This window comes from Staurois parvus, unplaced genomic scaffold (genome assembly GCF_062004578.1).
Source record: "Staurois parvus isolate SC_StPar_1 unplaced genomic scaffold, SC_StPar_1.0 ptg000387l, whole genome shotgun sequence".
In the NCBI taxonomy this organism is placed as follows: Eukaryota; Metazoa; Chordata; class Amphibia; order Anura; family Ranidae; genus Staurois; species Staurois parvus.
The window spans coordinates 2306673-2326796 of record NW_028318183.1 but is presented as its reverse complement, the minus strand read 5'-3'; positions in this window follow the sequence as shown (position 1 = coordinate 2326796).

Below are 20124 nucleotides of genomic sequence, written 5' to 3'. Positions count from 1 at the left end.
CAGCAGGATTTCTAGCTACCAGGTGTCTTTCATACAGGTAACAAGCTGAGATTAGAAGCATTCTCTTAAATGGAGTGCTGCTAATCTAATTTTGTTACCTGTATAAAAGACACCTGTCCACAGGAGCAATCAAACAGTCAGATTCCAAACTCTCCACCATGGCAAAGACCTGTCCAAGGATGTCAGGGAGACTGTAGACCTACACAAGGCAGGACTGGACTACCAGACTATCGCCAAGCAGCTTTGTGAGAAAGTGACAACAGTTGGCGCAATCATTTGCAAATGGAAGAAACACAAAACAACTGTCCGTCTCCCTAGGTCTGGTGCACAATGCAAGATCTCACCTCATGGAGTGTCAATGATCATGAGAACAGTGAAGAACAGAGGCGGAATGACCATTTGGAAACTCGGGCACTGCAGGGGCCCCGGGGTCAGTAGGGGGCCCCATGAGATGCCCCTGGTACCTTTTTCATAGGCTTTTTTGAGGTTGGGCAAGGACACAGGGGCCCCATGATCCCCTATTGCCCGGGGGCCCCATGAGTTGTCAGCCCGCCCCGGTGATGAATCATCCCAGAACTACACGTGAGGATCTTGTCAATGATCTCCAGGCAGCTGGGACCACAGTCCTCAAGAAAACAATTGGTAACACACTACACCGACAAGGATTGAAATCCTGCAGTGCCCACAAGGTCCCTCTGCTCAAGAAAGCATATGTCCAGGCCCGTCTGAAGTTTGCCACTGAACATCTGAATGATGCAGAGGAGGACTGGTTGAAAGTGTTGTGGTCAGATGAGGAATGCTGCCTATGACCCCAAGAACACCATCCCAACTGTCAAACATGGTGGTGGAAACATTCTGCTTTGGGGGTGTTTTTCTGCTAAGGGGACAGGACAACTGCACCGCATCAAAGGGACGATGGACGGGGCAATGTACCATCAAATCTTGGGAGAGAACCTTCTTCCCTCAGCCAGGGCATTGAAAATGGGTCGTGGATGGGTGTTCCAGCATAACAATGACCCAAAACACACGGCCAAGGCAACAAAGGAGTAGCTCAAGAAGAAGCACATTAAGGTCCTGGAGTAGCCTAGCCACTCTCCAGACCTTAATCCGATTAAAAATCTGCGAAGGGAGCTGAAAGTTCGAGTTGCCAAACGTCAGCCACCAAACCTTAATGACTGCCAAGAGGAGTGGGCCAAAATCCCTCCTGAGATGAGTGCAAACCTGGTGGCCAACTACAGGAAACGTCTGACCTCTGTGATTGCCAACAAGGGACTTGTCATCAAGTACTAAGTCATGTTTTGTGAAGGGGATCAAATACTTATTTCCTTCATGAACATGCATAATTTGTGAGCCATGCATCTCTGAATTTTTTGTTGCTATTCTGTCTCTCAGTGCTACAATACACCTACCATTCGTTTTTTAGACTAATCATTTCTTTGTGAGTGGGCAAATATTCAAAATCAGCAGGGGATCAAATACTTATTTCCTTCACTATACAGAGTGGAGTATATATACAGGATGGAGGAATTATGCCATATTGGAGAGGATAAAGTAAAAAAAAAACACACAAGGGAAAGATGGCGTGATTTTAAAACATCAAAGAGATATCTAGAATTGGTCAGAGTCTAAAGTATAGGGAGAGATAAATTAAAGGAATGATGGTCTTTGTAGGAAGGAAAGGGATAGGAAGAAGGAGAAGAGAGGGATGAAGATAGATAGAAGGAGTAATAGAGGAACAAGAAGAAAAGGAAAATAGTAGGAGAAATGGGGATAAACTGGCAGAGGGGGAAGGGTATAGGTAAAATTTGTTTGAAAAATTTTGTGTTTGTAATGCTTGAAATAATGTTGGATTTGTAATAGAAAATTAATAAAAACATAATTAAAGAAAAACGCACTGGAACGCACCTGCCCCTATTTAAATTGAAGAAAAAGAGAGGGGGAAAAATTAACCAGAATGCATCAAAAACACACATCAAAATTGCATCAAAAATGCGCCGGAACACTCCAACAATGCATCAAAAATGCCCATGGAGAAATGCATCCGGACTGCATCTGGACTGCATTTCTATGGTGTGAACTGGCCCTAACTCCCGAAGCTCATCCTTCATTATTGAAATCTTAAACTTTAAAAGGGGTCCCTGCATCAAATGCCCACCCCCTGTAAAAATATTATGAATGAAACAGGATCTATGAATGGAGGAGGCAGAGCTATGAATTATCTGGCCTTCCTTCATTCATAGATCTTCTGTCATTAATAGAAGCTATAATATGACTTCTATGAATGGCAGATCTGGCAGTAAAGGGTGGGCATAGTCAATCTTTATGAAAGCACCTGACAACCCTTTAGTTGTATTAACCCCTGACAACCCCCCCCCCCACACACACACACACACCCACACATACACACCTTATTTTTTATAAATGTAAGGTACGATAATATTCAGTAAGCCAAAAGCATTCAAAATAAAGCAGATAAATAATTACAGGAAAATTGTGTTGTAAGGTAAGTTAAGCATCAAAGCAATTTCAAATAATGTATACATATATTACATTTAACCGCATATTTACATTATAGCAATCTCTTACATTCAATCACTTACATACAGGTGCATCTCAATAAATTAGAATATCATCAAAATGTTAATTTATTTCAGTAATTCAATTCAAAATGTGAAACTCATATATTATATAGATTCTTTACACACAGAGTGATATATTTCATGCATTTCTTTCTTTGAATTTTAATGATTATGGCTTACAGGTAGTGAAAATCCAAAATTCAGTATCTCAGAAAATTAGATTACATAAGATCAATTAAAATAAAGGATTTTTAATAGAGAAACGATGACTTACTGAAAAGTGTGTCCACGTACAATATAGTATGCACTCAATACTTGAGCGGGGCTCCTTTTGCATGCATTACGGCATCGATGTGGCGTGGCATGGAGAAGCTCAGCCTGTGGCACTGCTGGGGTGTTATGGAAACTCAGGGTGCTTTGATAGTGGCCTTCAGCTCTTTTGCATTGTTGGGTCTGGTGTTTTTCATCTTCCTCTTGATAGCACCCCACAGATTCTGGGGTTTAGTTCAGGTGAATTTCCTGGGCAATCAAGCGCAGTGATACCATGATCATTAAACCAGATATTGGTACATTTGGCAGTGTGGGAAGGTGCCAAGTCCTGCTCGAAAATGAAATCAGCATTCCCATAAAAAAAAAGGGGGGGAGATTGGAGTGTACTCGGGTGTCGGGTCACTCTCAAATATATAATACACTAGTGCCACGTCCCAGTTAAACCAGACAAAAAGGGGAAAAAGCAAGGGGAGGAAGTGCAGATGGACTTTAGAGGCACAGAAACCATAAACACATATTAGTAAAATCACTTGTACTTTATTTTGACAATAAGTCATGAAAAAACATCTTTCAGTTTAAAAAGTCATTGTACAATGTCTCTGCAGACAATGTCCCACATCCCACCATATTGTATGGAACAAAACCAGTGATGAAGCATAATATAACCACCAGGAAGGTCCTATGGGGGGGTGAGAGACATTAAGAAACTGGAAGAATGGCCCAACATGTTTTGCGACAGCAATCGCTTCTTCAGAGGCTTAGTAGTAAAATCTAAAAAAGATATAAAAGATAAACATATGTTGAATACACCAAATTACATCATGTAAGTATGAAAAGGGTCATACAGAAATATAGCAGAAGTTATATATATAGTATTAATGTGCACCATGCAGCGGTAAACCTTCCAATCATAGAAGGCAGGCCTCCTCTATGTTCCCAAAAGGTGAAGGGCCATCCAGGGGGCCAGATATGGGGGCACAGTAATGGCCAACAATCCAGAGCCCTATTGGTCTAGACCAACCAATAAAGAGGGAAAGAAAAAGTATATACTGAGACTCAAACCAAGGTGTACAAAGGTATATAAGCTACAGATATTTCCTTAGACCAGGCCATACCAGTGATGATAATGCTGGTTAACTGAGAATTACCTTAAATAAGTGTTGTTGTAACAAAAATCAGGATTTCTTACAGGAAAGAGTTCCCAAGCCTAGAGAGGGGACTATCCCCCTAATATCTAAAAGTGGAAAAGATGGAGAGATATCACAATGGGACAGGCTTGAAAGGTAGGGGTGCTAATACTTGTTCAAAGGGGCTTCCCCAAGATAACCCATTATCTAATAAAATAAATTAAGGTAACCTACCAGATTGTAAGAAAGATGAGTCCCAGTCACAGTGGTATAGCTTGAAAATTACACCTGAGCCAGCCCATCAAAATATAAAAGGGTACTAAAAAAGTAGACCCAGCCTTCTACTGGAAGGTAGGTCTGGGAACATAAGCAAAGATAGGAGAAATATTATTATCTTATTGGCTAATTGTGTAAGGATAAGATCATCCTGATGCTTCAAAATAAAATGTCTTACCAGTGTTTAAAAATGTTGGTGCTCAATCAATAGGATAAGCACGAATTGTTCAGCGGGGAAGGGACCGTAACCGCAAGAAGAAGGAATGGCCTCTGTGAGGCTCTTATACCCAATAACCTACAGGGCTAACAGCCCTGGAAAGAATGGCACTAAGATGCCTTGAATCGCAGCCTATAAAGCGCTCCAGGCGCGGCGCGTCCACCACGTCCGGCCATTAGTGGTGACGCCGGCATGCCATCACCACGCATGCACCAAGGGGTGCAGCGGGCTAGGCCTGCTCAGGTGCACTAGGAGGGATGGAACCGTCCCAACCATGCCACAGAAGTCCGGCCCCAGGGGGGCAAGGGACACCGCGGCCACCCGAATGCACATCGGGCCCAATTAGGAACGGCCCCCACCTCCCAGGAACAATAAGGAGCAAACGCAGGTCTGGCGTCTAGAGGTCAGGAGGGAAAACATCAGCAAGGCACACATGAATAGTAACACAGAAAAAACAATGTTGGTATCGTAGTAAATGCTACTGCAGCATAACATACAAATTATTACATAAAATAAAAACAGTAACATAACATGGACTGGACATAGGCTACATCATGGTGAAAAATTACAATAAAAGCAAAAAGGACATCAAAGATAATTGAAGTAATTTCCAGAATGGAATTACTGCATTAAAACAGTAATACATGGAAACGCAATAAAAAAAAACGCAGGAAAAAACAAATGCAGGAAAAGAAGCCATGTGTTCCCTAAAGACTCTTCCACGTGGCTGGAGCCCATATAATGACAGATGGTAGTGGGGGTCATTAGAATGAACCCCTAGTAATATATAAGAATATCATGTACATACAGTATAATTACATACGGACCAGAGTCAGACACAATAACCATTATCACCATTCCCGATTGCTTATAAAAAGGGTTTGTATGATATTATCTCATTGAGGCCTGGAGGGAGAATTGCATTAAGTCGTTCGATCCACAAAGTTTCCTTGTGTAGTAGTTTTTGATCTTAATTACCGCTACGTGGGTCTTTAGTAACTACCTCCAGAACAGTAAACTTGGCCTGTGAAGTATCAAATTTATGATACAGTCCCAGATGGCAGCTAATAGGAGTCACCATCTCGGCATTCGAAGAATAATAGATATGGTTGTGTATTCTCTGACCGTATGGTCTTGCTCACATAGTAGGCTCCACATGTACAGTTGTGTTCAAAATAATAGCAGTGGGTTGAAAAAGGTGAATAAAGCTCAAAATCCTTCTAATAGCTTTTATTTCCATACACACAAATGCATTGGGAACACAACACATTCTATTCCAAATCAAAACATGAAGAAAAATATATCAAATTTGTGTTGTTCCTCTAAAAAAATTGAAGAAAAGTGAATATTAGACTGTTCAAAAAAATAGCAGTGTTTGTATTCTTCTTTACAAACTCAAACATTCACTATATAAACTGAAATATGTTTGAAGATTTTGCTTTCCTTTGAATCACTTAATTAATATTTTGTTGTATAAGCACTGTTTCTGAGAACTGCTGTACATCTGTGTTGCATGGAGTCAACCAACTTCTGGCACCTGTGAACAGGTATTCCAGCCCAGGATGATTGGACTACATTCCACAGTTTTTCTCTATTTCTTGGTTTTGCCTCAGAAACTGCATTTTTGATGTCACCACACAAGTTTTCTATTGGATTAAGATCCGGTTATTGGGCTGGCCACTCCATAACATCAATCTTGTTGGTCTGGAACCAATATGTTGCACATTTACTGGTGTGTTTGGGGTCGTTGTCTTGTTGGAACACCCATTTCAAGGGCATTTCCTCTTTAGCATAAGGCAGCATGACCTTTTCAAGTATTCTGATGTATTCAAACTGATCCATGATCCCTGGTGCGCGATAAATAGGCCCAACACCGTAGTATGAGAAACATCCCCATATCATGATGCTTGCACAACCATGCTTCACTGTCTTCACAGTGTACTGTGGCTTGAATTCAGTGTTTGGGGGTCATCTGACAAACTGTCTCCGGCCACTAGACCCAAAAAGAACAATCTTACTTTCATCAGTCCACAAAATGTTGCACCATTTCTCTTTAAGCCAGTCAATGTGCTCTTTGGCAAATTGTAACCTCTTCAGCACATGTCTTTTTTTCAACAGTGGGACTTTGCGGGGGCTTCTTGCAGATAGCTTGGCTTCACATAGGCATCTTCTAATTGTAACAGTACTCACAGGTAACTTTAGACCTTCTTTGATTTTCCTGGAGCTGATTGTTGGCTGAGTCCTTGCCATTTTGGCTGTTCTTCTATCCATTCGAATGGTAGTTTTTGGCTTTCTTCCATGTCTTTCAGGTTTTGGTTGCCATTTTAAAGCATTTGCGATCATTTTAGCTGAGCAGCCTATCATTTTCTGCACTTCCTTATATGTTTTCCCCTCTCCAATCAACTTTTTAATGAAGGTACGCTGTTCTGCTGAACAATGTCTGGAACAACCATTTTCCTCAGAATTTCAGAGAGAAATGCACTGTAACCAGCATGTACAACATTTGCTGCCTTCCTTCCTTAAATAAGGGCAATAATTGCCACCTGTTTTTCAAAGAATGAATGATCTCACTAATACAACTCCACACTGCTATTATTTTGAACATGCCCCTTTCAATTAGTGATTCAATTACACAGAATCAGCAGCATGCATGTCATGACTGTTGGGTCTGTTGGATTTCTATTACTCTACTACACCTGCTAGTAAATTATTTGCCATGTAGAAATATAATTTCTACCAAAAACAGTGATTGATCAGGTTAGTGATGTCTAACTGCTATTATTTTTAACACAACTGTACATAGCATAAGATAAATTACTCCCCTGGTTTCACAATTGGCCTGGAATCTGGGGAGGAGTAGTTCCCCATTGTATAGTTGGAAATGTGCTATCATCCAAACCCAAGGGCAATAACTACACTTACCACAAGCAGTAACTCCCCTAGATGAGACGGGGCCATGAGCTAGATGTTACCGTATCTCTGAATACAATTTCAGGATGGTCTTGAATATATTTATGTAATGTGGGATCTTTCCAAAGAAGATACCAATGGTGTTGTAATATGTTATGTATTTGCTGATGTTGTACCGAGTATTGTGTTATAAATGTTACCAAGGAACAATCAGTTTTAGATTTAGATGTAGCATACAGCAAGGTATTCCTATCCTGGATCAGAGCTCTATTATATGCTTTACGTAGTAAAGTTCTACTATATCCACATATTAAAAGACATTGTTGTAACAATTTAGCTTGATATTTAAACTCTTGTAAGTACGTACAGTTCCACTGCAAGTGGATGTATTGTGCAAAAGGAATGCTTCTGACTAGTGCAGGGGGATGAGAACTATTACAGTTCCACTGCAAGCGGATGTATTGTGCAAAAGGAATGCTTCTGACTAGTGCAGGGGGATGAGAACTATTAGCATGAAGTATCGTGTTGCCAGCAGTTTCCTTGTGGAACAACATAGTGGCAATACATCCTGTTGTGTCTACAAAAATTTGCAAATCCAAAAATGCAATAGTATTTTTGTGCCAATTCATGGTAAAGGTCAAATAAACGAGTTCTTATTAAGTAACACCATGAATTGATGTAACATTTCAACAGTACTTGTCCAGATGACAAATATATCATCAATAAAACTGAACCAGCACAATGCATGGTCCAAGTATTTGACGAGAGTGTCATCTGAAAAAATGTAGCACTCCCAGCCTCCAAGATACAAGTTGGCATAGGCTGGGGCACAACAGGTACCCATAGCTACTCCCTGTATTTAGAGATAGTACAAATCCATAAATGACAACCAATTGTGAGTCAGTATACAATACAATAGATCCACAATAAAGTCACCTACTGCCCACTGAAAATGGTCCTGTTCCATCAGAAAGGATCATACTACTTCTATCCCATGTGCATGTGGTATACTTGAATACAAATCTTCAACATATATGGTAACCAACATGGCATCCAAAAGGTATAGAAAAACCATCCACATGTTTAAGTAAGTCAAGGGTATCCTTAACATAGGAAGGAAGGCGTGTAACATGGGCATCAAAAAAAAAAATCCACAAACTTGCTAGCATTCTCAGTTAGGGAGCCTATTCCAGAGACAATGGGTCTAACTGGTGGAGCAGATGGATTTTTATGGATTTTTGGTAAAGAGTAGAAAGTAGCTTCTATTAAGAAAAAAATGTAGGTATCCTAATTAATGAGGCCCTCAAGGAAGGCCCCATTGAAAAGATCCTTGAATTCTACAGAAAATTGTTGTATCATCCGCGCTGGGATACGTTTGTACCATTGAGAGTTATTTAAGATGGCAAGGCACATATGCTCATATTGATCTGTAGACATAACAACAATATTTCCTCCTTTGTCAGATGGTTTAATGCCCAGACTGGTTCTATTTTTAAGATGATTCAAAGCTTTCCTCTGTATTGGAGTAATATTGGTATCTAAAGTTGTAGGGGTTAAGCATTTGACATCATTAATAGTAGTCATCAAAAATGTCCAAATACGTGGATTAGTTGTAAGTTCGGGGAACTTAGTAGACTTCGGCTTAAATTGTTTAGAAGAGGGGACATAATCAGGACAAATAGTACTAGTCGTTGGATTATCTGATTCACTTTTATCAAGCAATAACAGCAAGTCTCGAAGGATTCTAAAATCCTGCATGGTGAAATTTTTCATACATTCCACAAGGTCCTTTTCCTGTTTGTTTCTAATACGATCCGTATCAAAGATATATCTGTAAGTGAGTTTCCTTGCAAACAGATATAAATCCTTTATCGTTTCATATTTATCAAATCTAGTAGTGGGACAAAAACGTAACCCCATACTTAGGACAGCTAATTCGTGTTTAGAAAGATGTTCTGTGGTCAAGTTGATTACGTTCAGTTTGTTGTCATTGGCATGTTGTGAAACGATGTTTGATCCACTAGGGGGGTCGTACGTATCATGTAAGTGTTGAGAGTACTTTGCTTGTCCCCTTGATTTTGTGGATTTGGTAATAAAAAATCATTAGTGCTATGTCCTAGTGTATTCTGTGAACAAACAGATTGTTTAGTGCTAGTGTTTTTGTTGGATAAAGCTGATGTAGCTTGTAAAACAGAAGTGGGTGCCGTCAAAATATTAAGTGCTTGTGTGGCCGTGGGGCCCAAGTAAGTTGATACATTGGAAAGAGCGGTCCCAGGTTCCAGTGACTGTTGTGCATGGGAGGGGAGTGTGCCTATCTCAGACATAGAGTTTGGGAATAGGTTAGGGAGTTTTTTACTAGAATTAGGTTGGTGAGTGAGATTTCCCCCTATATATTGACGTTTACGTGGTCCGCTAGAAGGGTTAGATAGTAGTGCCAAGGAGTGTGATCTAAGTGGTTGTAATTGAAATGAAGAGAGAGAGGAGTCTGATTCTGCCTCATCAGCCTGAAGGTGATTCCCATAGGTCACTCCAGCAGTCTTATTCCTAGGGGTGCCTCTATAATTGGGAGGAGGTATTTGCCATCTATAGGCAAAACCTTCCCCAAAAGCAGCTCAATCTTTAAAGATTTTGTCTTGTTTTGTAGTGATGATATCCTTATTAATTTTAGCTAGGTATTCCTTGAGTTCCTGCCATTTGGAATCATAGAGAGAATTATTTTTAATAGCTTCATGTTGTGAATGAAGCGACATAAGTTCCTGAGCTACTGTATTCATTTCAGATTTGTAATGTGAAACCAATAAAGTCATAAGTTCAATGCTACATTTAGTAACAATTTGTTCGCAAGAGGTCTTGAATACCTGGGACACGTTCTTAACCGTTGGATACAGATGCACCCTAAGACCCATAGGAATAATATTTTCACTAATGTACAGATTAAAAAATTCAATATGCCAATGTAAATTAGACTTCAATAATTGTTTAAGTTTGATAAAGTATCTATTCAGACTCTCCTCATCCCTACTAATACCATTAAATTCTGTATGTATTTCATTCATAAATCCAGACCATGCTGTGCCTATAAAGTCCATTTCCACAAAAAAAAAAATCAAAAAAATTCAACGAATGATAATCATGGATGATAATATATAAATACACCCGAAATGGTAGATTAAATGGCTGGTGGGTGGAATGTGGGACATTGTCTGCGGGGATATTGTACAATGACTTTTTAAACTGAAAGATGTTTTTTCATGCCTTATTGTCAAAATAAAGTACAAGTGATTTTACTAATATTTGTTTATGGTTTCTGTGCCTCTAAAGTCCATCTGCACTTCCTCCCTTTGTTATTTCCCCTTTTTGTCCAGCATTCCCATAAAGCTGGTCAGCAGAGGAAAGCCTGAAGTGCTCTAGAATTTCATGGTAGAGGGCTGCACTGATTTTCTACTTGATAAAAATACTGGGGACCAACACCAACAGATGACATGGCTCCCCAAATCATCAATGACTGTGGAAACTTCACTCTGGACCTCATGCAACCTGTATTCTGTGCCACTCTTCCTCCAGACTCTAGGGCCTTGATTTCCAAATGAAATTCAAAATGCTACTTTCATCTGAAAAGAGGACTTTGGATCACCAAGTCCTTATACATCTTTTTCTACCACACTTTTTCCTTCGGCTCAGCTTTCTATTAATATGCTTTGATACAGCACTCTGTGATCAGCCAGCTTATTTAGCAATTACCTTTTGTGACTTACCCTCCTTGTGGAGGATGTCAGTGACTATCTTCTGGACAAGGTTGAAGTCAGCAATCTTCCCCATGATTGTGTAACCTACTGAACCAAACTGAGTGATCATTTAAAGGCTCAGGAAACCTTTACAGGTGTTTTGAGTTAATTAGCTGATTAGAGTGTGACACTATGGCCCTGAGTTACTAAGAATGTAGTCTACCAGCAGACACTGAATATTCAGGCAGACTCAATTCAATCAATCTAGACCTGACAGTCATCAGAAAGGCCTCTAGCAAGCTCATTGAAAAGAGTCTACTTTGTAGACTCTTTTCCTCTTAGTAAATCTGGAATCACGTCAGGCACATTTCTAGATGCAATACCGGATATGTTTGCTAAGTGGTGCACAACTGAGGGCTTTGTCCCGTTGGCGTTTTTCTGTTTGCATATGAGAATACTTATAATTTTAAAAAAAAGCACACCTATATTATAATTGGTTTTTTTTTTTGCTGTTTCTCCAAAAATGATCGAACAACTAATGCATTTCCTAATGAATGGTATACATTCTATTTTCAAATGTCAAACATTTTCACACTTATATCTCAAATAATTGGGAATGTTTAGTTCTAAGTTCCCAATATAATTATATATCTTCCTTCTCTTTAATCATGTAACTATTCTACATTCCAGCTCAAACTCTGTCTCCTACAGTGGCTTAGTGGTTAGAACTCAGAACTTACAGCAATTGGATCATGGGTTCTAATCCCAATCATGGCTGCACCTGTCTGCATCCCAGTTTGCATACTTTCTCTGCACGGGTGTGTTTCTGCCAACACTCCAAAGACATGCTGTTAGGTTAATTGGGCCTAGCATGTGGCTGGCTTTAGATTGTAAGCTCCTTGACATTTGTGAATGCCCAAAATATTGAGATCAATTTCTGGGGTTCTGTCAGTGCCAGGAATATTGATCAATCAATTACGATTTTGGCTACTGACTAGAAAGTGGAAATGGAGTGAATCTTACCTGCGTCCTGTTCTTCTGACAAGTTTGAAACTTTAAATTTTCCTTCTGTTTATATTTCATTACAACTTTGTTTCTCTTCTCTTAGGCTCAGTTCACACTAGCTTTGTCAGCAGGCGTCAGACAGACGTTTGGGAAGTGTTTTTAACGCTTCTCAAACGCCTATGAAAATTCTGCACATGGCACCACACAATGCTGTTCACACTGAATCGTTAGCATTGCGTTGCGGCAAAACTGGCACTTAATGTTGAGTCAGGAGGAGTTAAAGCCTCCCATTCGAGTCCATGGTGCCGTTCATCAAACGCCTGGCAGGCGTTTGCGGTGTGGTTGCGACGCGGTTGTGAGGCATTTGCAGAGCGTTAATACCATTTAACTTCATTACAGGCTTTTATGGTGCAGTTTTAACGCTTGGCAAAGGCCTATCAAATGCCTCAAAACCTTGCATAGGGTGTTTGGGGAGCATTTGAGGAGCGTTAAAAACGCTTTCCAAACACCTGTCAAATGCTATAGGGGCGTTTGGCAAGAGTTAGAAGTAAAGTCAAGTGTGAACGAGTCCTTAAACCTCTCTCTTTATACAGGTGAAACTCAAAAAATTAGAATATCGTAAAAAGTTCATTTATTTCAGTAATGCAACTTAAAAGGTGAAACTAATATATGAGATAGAATCATTACATGCAACGCAAGATAGTTCAAGCCGTGATTTGTCATAAATGAGCCCCAAAACCTCAATTACACACACAGCTTTATTTATGAACTCAGTACAGTTTTATCATTTAGATTTCACAGGAATATGGTTGGGCTTATGCCCATGAATAATGTTTTTAGTGTATTTTTACCATAAATATAATTTGGATATTTTCTCTTGCGGTGAGGGGCTGTCAGGTATGCTGTACTAACAGTGGCCCTGGGTGTATGCTTGTGTCTGTGCCAGCTGTATAGTTAGGAAGAACAATAACTTTTATGGAATACCTTGAACCTCTGCTATGTACCTCAATGTATCTAGGAATTGGACATGTTTTCAACTGAAAATACAACAATTATTAGTAATATTTCCCCTGCAAATGAGGATCAGCTCCTTGGTGGAGAACAGCGATCTTGCCATGTCCAGATGTGGTCTGGAATTCCACAAAAGAACAATTCACAAAGCTAAAAAAATAGACTTGCAAATTACCACTAAACTCTTCTAACTACACTCCCATCCACTAACACTCCCTACTACCACTTCCGGGTGTGTGCGAACATCCTTCTGCGAACATGATGACGTATTTCCGGTATGACAGCTGCTCTAGCGCCGTCTTGGCGTTTATTTGTGCACCATAGGAATTTTCCATGTGGCTCCATTTTGTATATGACATTCGCAAATATATGTTTGCAGTTCTATTGTGGATTTGGCATTGGTGAATATATGTTTGCATCTCTACTGTGTATATGACATTGGTGAATGTATGTTTGCAGCTCTACTGTGTATATGACATTGGTGAATGTATGTTTGCTGCTCTACTGTGTATATGACATTGGTGAATGTATGTTTGCATCTCTACTGTGTATATGACATTGGTGAATGTATGTTTGCAGCTCTACTGTGTATATGACATTGGTGAATGTATGTTTGCAGCTCTACTGTGTATATGGCATTGGTGAATGTATGTTTGCAGCTCTACTGTGTATTTGACATTGGTGAATGTATGTTTGTAGCTCTACTGTGTATATGACATTGGTGAATGTATGTTTGCAGCTCTACTGTGTATATGGCATTGGTGAATATATGTTTGCAGCTCTACTGTGTATTTGGCATTGTCGAATACATGTTTGCAGCTCTATTGTGTATTTGGCATTGGTGAATATATGTTTGCCGGTAAAGGCCCAAAGTCAACATAAATTGGGAGCCTAATTTTTTACTGTTAAGAGGATTGTAGAAAAAGAATAGCTAGCTGCACATTGAACACAACCTATTCATTGGTACATAACATGGTCTTGTGGTGCAATAGGGGTCTTTTGGTTTGTTAGTTTGGACATACTTGCATATGTGCGCTCTAACAAGGAAGATTTGGCCATATTATATAGCTAGCAAAAATAAGTGTTAGGGGTGCTAGTATATTGAACTTGAACATGAAATAACCCCCCAAAAATAAACAGTCCAAATGTTTATTGATCAAATACATATTCCACATGTATTTGGATAGCAGCAACAAGTTGGTAGTCAATTTCTTTGTGGGGGAAAAAAAAAGCAGGATTGATGTTGCTAAAATAGAACTGGCCTGCTCATAAGAGCTTACAATCTAAAAGATTATACTTCTAATGAACTGTGCTTTTACAGGTTACAGCAGGAAACAAACAGTTAATATGAATCACGTAGTAGGCTTATCTATCCACAAAACAGGCTGCAGATCAAAATTTCAATATAAAAATACATATGTGCCAAAATAAAACACCTCCCACCTCCACAAATCCCCCACACATACATTTCTCATCAGGTTTGTCCGAAAACTGCATTTCATTCTAAATAAGCAAGCAAACTATAGCCAAGTGCAGATTTGGAAGAGCAGAGCAATTGACATGTGTTAGGATTACAATGCAACGATAATAAACACACAATCATTGTACAATAACACACAAACACACTTTAGAAGGAAAAAATGCAAAACATTTACAGCCCACATCAAAACACAGCGGGGGCAATTCACCACAATATCTCTTCCTTCCCAAACCTCCACACGCAAGGACTTGCTGAAAATAACCTGGCCTATTACAAGACAAAAAATCACCCACTACTGCAACTCTTTATATAACATAGGCCACACCCACCACTGTCATTCATTTGGTCAGAGAAAGAGTTTGCACCTGATGAATCCTCTTCCCACCTGCATTAACCCTTGGTATACAGGCCCCACAAATCAGAGTCAGAAAGAAAGCCACAGTGAAGTGTACCTGTGCAGCATACAACAGAACATTGAACAGGGATGTGAAAGGGAACCCCATGGCAATATTTATTGGCACTATGGGCACAATTCACTCCAGAATATCGCAGTTAAGGCAGTCACATGACCACATCTCACATGCAATACCGAAAATGTCAATTCACTTTTGCTAGTATGCAGGATTTCCCATAAATCAGAAAAACACTCAGGAAATCAAATATAAAAAGGCCTTACACCCTGGACACATCAAAGCTGATTTAGAAATCGTGCAACTCACAGTGAAGATGCCAATTTCCTTGCGATTTGCAAGACATCTGACACAGATATCTATGCAAATTGCCACAAAAGTAGTATAGGTACTATTTAGAAATCAGTGTCGGAAACGCACCCATGTGACCGCTCTAATAGCAGACAATAGGGTGCGACTTGGCATACGATTTGCAAGTCGCATGTCATGCAAATCACATGCCAAGTCTCGCTCAATGTGACCGCTATTAGAGCGTTCATACGTTCATATTGGTGTGGTTCAAACTTGCTTGGAGCAGCAACAATATCTAAAGTAATGAATACACTACTTTTCATGCGATTTGCAGAGAGATCTGTGTCAGATGTCTTGCAAATCGCACTTTAAATCAGCATGTCCCCTGATTTTGAAATCATGTGACTCCACTGTAAGTCACATGATGTGACCGCAGTGTAAGTCGCACCACTTCGAAATCCGCTTTGATGTGACTGGGGTGGCCCCCAGTCACATCGGGTGCAATTTGGGATGCGATTTGCATGCCAGGCGACTTGCAAATCGTAGGCCAAGTCGCACCCTATTGTCCACTATAGGCTCCATTCACATCCAATCTGATTTTGAAATCGTGCGACTTCACTGTAAGTTGCCCAATTTCCAAATCGGATTAGATGTGACTGTGATGTTAGCCCCCAGTCACATCGGGTGCAATTTGGCATGCGAGTTGCAAGTCGCAGGGCCTGCAAATTGCATGCCAATTCGCATCCAAGGTGCATGATTTCAGGTGTGATTTGGGAATTTAAATTGTACCTGATATCGGATCTAATGAATGTGGATGTGAGTGTCTTAACATAAGCGATTTGCTGCAGCACAATTTCAAATGTGGTTCTTGTCTAGCTTTTTCTGCATTTTGTAGCGATTTCACATATAGACTACAATAGAAACTGCAATGCAATTGAAAACGCAATAATTCATTGGTAAATCTACAGAAAACACGGTGAAATTGCCAACAAAAAGCACAATTTTAAATCACATCTAGTGTGAACCAAGCAGGCAATTCAACAAAGGAAATACATCTTTGAAGGCATGCAGTATCTGCATGCTCCGATAAGGGTCTGTTATGGATTTGGATGGGGACTCTAAGCCATTATTTTATTTTATTTTTTTTTAAATCCTTCTCTCTCTCTCAGCTCTTGGCTTGACAAATCCTTCCCAAAAGGGGGCGGAGTGCAAACCAGCATAATCAAATCAATCATTAGTCCAGGCCCTTATCTCATCCCATCATTTGACATTCACATAAGGTGCAGCTTTAAAGGTGTTTGAATAGACAAGGCCTCATTCTAATTCACATTCTAGGGATCATTTAGACAGAAAGCAAAGATGCTGCCACCAGCACATCTATGTTAGGGTAGCCACCCAGGGAATCATGCAACTTCGTTGCCATGGTTGGGATTCAAACCGAAAACCCCAGCCTTGTGAGGCAGCAGTGCTATCTACTCATCCATGGAGCTGTAACACTAATCCAGCCTGTATTTCTGTGGTGTGAATCAACCCTAAGTCCCTGGGCAAGGTCAGTGTAACTAGCCAGATATCTCAAATGTGACACAAATGTTGTACTATGTTGCCAATTCAGATGTATGTTGGTTTTATGTATAACAATACAAAGGATTGCAATACTGATACAGGCGTACCTTGGTTTACCAACGCCTCGGTTAACGTAATTTTCGGTTTACGAATGAAAATCCATTGAAAATAATGCCTCGGTTTACACAATTGTTAATAATTTTTTTCTCAATACAAAGTGTATGTCGGCACTGATTTTTAAATGCAAATGGCAGCCTTTTCTTCACTATAGTTCACAAGCTTAGATGTCACTTTCCCCAAAGTTACAGAAAACTTTGTATCTTTTAATAAACTAAAAGTAAACATTGTTTCCTTTAAGGATATAAATTCCAAGAAAACTTTCTCTTTTAGCTGGGGGAAGTGACAGCTGAATTTCTGAGCTAGAGTGAAGAAAAAAAAAGCGAGAATTACATTTAAAAACCGGCACCATAATAAACTAAAAAAAGGCATGGGGTCTCCCATCCACACCAAGCCCTTCTGGTCTGGTATGGATTTAGAGAGGAACTTCTACGTCTAAATTAAAAAAAAATGGCGTGGGGTCCCCCTCAAAATCCATACCAGACCCTTATCCAAGCATGCGGCTCGACAGGTCAGGAAAGGGGGGGGACAAGCGAGCGCCCCACCCTCCTGAACCATAGCAGGCCACATGCCCTCAACATGGGGGGGTGCTTTGGGGCAGTGATCACATGCGTGATGTCCCCAGGTTGCCCTGCCCCCTACATATTAAAGAACTGTCAACCAGGCTCACGGCAGAGGGCTGGGCAGCCATTGTCGGGAATAGAACCTTTTTTTTTCTTTCTTTTTTCGGGTCTCCGGCGGCGGGCTTTGTGATTGATGTTGGATCTACTTCGGGGGACATTCTTTTAGATTTTTCTTTTATTAAAGGACTTGTCAAAGACCGTGTCCTGTCTTTTTTTACACTACATTTTTTTTTTTTTGTGAATTAGTAGCGGTACCATGTTGATGGGGACAAGGGCCTCTTCCCCACAACCCTGGCCGGTGGTTGTGGGGGTCTGCTGGTGGGGGTCTTATCAGAACCTGGAAGCCCCCTTTAACAAGGGGACTCCCAGATCCCAGCCCCCCCCTACGTGAATGAGTATGGGGTACATGGTACCGCTACTAATTCACAAAAAAACAAAAAGTGTAGTGTAAAAAAATACAGGACACAGTCTTTGACAAGTCCTTTAATAAAAGAAAAATCTAAAAGAATGTCCCCTGAAGTAGCCTGCCGGGCTGCATGCTTGGATAAGGGTCTAGTATGGATTTTGGGGGAGACCCCACGCCATTTTGTTTAAAATTTTGGCGTAGAGTTACCCCTTAAGATCCATAGGAGACCCGAAGGGCTTGGTATGGATGGGAGGGGGGACCCCACGCCATTTTTTTAAATTTTTTTAATTGCCGAACTTTATTTTTAGATTCAGCTGTCAAAATATATATTATCTAGATCTTCGAAATATGTAAAACCATTACAGAAATAATTATAAAAGATAAGAAACAAAAACAGAATCAATAGAACTAAGGAAATCATATTAGAATACATAAAGATATGCTTAGCTACAAATAGTGCTGTTTGTTAAACACAGTAGACGCGATCGAGTGCCGTCTGTCAGAGGACTCCACACAGAGATTTACTATTAAACAGCTTCCAAAAAGAAAGCGCCCACAGCAGACGGCTAAAATGTGTTCTGCACATGAGCATTTATATCTGGCCATAGACGCTGGAAAATCGTTTAGTTCTTGACTGTCATGAATTCCTTTAAAAAACAATTTTTTACACATTTAAAAATTTTTTGGAAATGTAAGATATTGTTTAAAGCGAAGTCCTGAAATTTGTGAAAGCAAATTTCAATGTGAACATGTCTCTGCAGTGATTTTTCATTGTGTTAGGCGTGCTTCTTAGCAAGTCTGCTTTCTTAGACTGATTCCTGGATTGTGCCTAGTTAGTAAATTTGATTTCGCGTCTACTTGTTGACGCTTTCTTTAGTAAATGTCTTTGCTGTCTAAAAGTAGATGGTCGCTATTGAAAAGTAGACGTTAGCCCACGGAAATGTGCCTAGTTTGTGTGAACTTTGTCACAATATTCAATTTTTCTGAGATACTGAATTTTGGAGTTTCACTACCACTGGACAACAATGCAAATGAACTGAAGTCCACTATCAAAGCAACCTGGGCTTCCATAACACCCCAGCATTGCCACAGGCTGAGCGCCTCCATGCCACGCCACATCGATGACATAATTCATGTGAAAGGAGCCTCGACCAAGTATTGAGTGCATACTATACTATACGTTGACATACTTTTCAGTAAGACAACATTTCTGTATTAAAAATCTTTTTTATTGGTCTTATGTAACCTAATTTTCTGAGATACTGAATTTTGGGTTTTCACTAGCTGTAAGCCATAATCATCAAAATACAAAGAAAGAAATGCTTGAAATATATCACTCTGTGTGTAAAGAATCTATATAATGTTTGAGTTTCACATTTTGAACTGAATTACTGAAATAAATTAACTTTTTAATGATATTCTAATTTATTGAGATGCACCTGTACATTGCAAGATCACTAGTTATTATTTTAATGAAGGATGTATATACAATACTTAATGGCCTTATAATCTATTTTTCATTAAACTGTTTCCTATTGTGTTTTTCTGCCTCCTTGTAATGTCCCCTGTGAGCTCCTGAACCTATCCTTCTCTTGCTCACTTCCTGTTGATGGAACAAACAATGTGCATTAGTTGCAATCATGTGCACTGCTCTATGCACACTACAAATCCAATATTCCACAACATAGTCCCTAATCCATCTCGAGAGTGGGAAAAATAGGGTGGCTACATTTCTACAGTACATACAATAGGACCACGGAGAATGAACACAACTTTCTAACAGAAATGTTGGATCACAGCAGCAAAAAAAAAAAGAATTTTGAGATTTGAAGAAAGCTGAGAGCAATAAAGGGTACGTTTTAAGGTAAGAATACATACTTAAATAGGTTTTACATTTTTTAAACCAGATTTTAGTGTCATTTTAATTACACGTTAAAGTTAAACTAAACTATATCTGAAAACTACTATTTAATCCTTTTTTAATATTGAAAACAAACTCACTCATCCATTTATGTCTCCATGCTTTATTTTGTTGAGAAATCACTTTGAAGAACATCCCCCTAGCATTTCTAGCTACAGCCATCTTGAGTAAGGGCAGATAACTCATGTAGCAT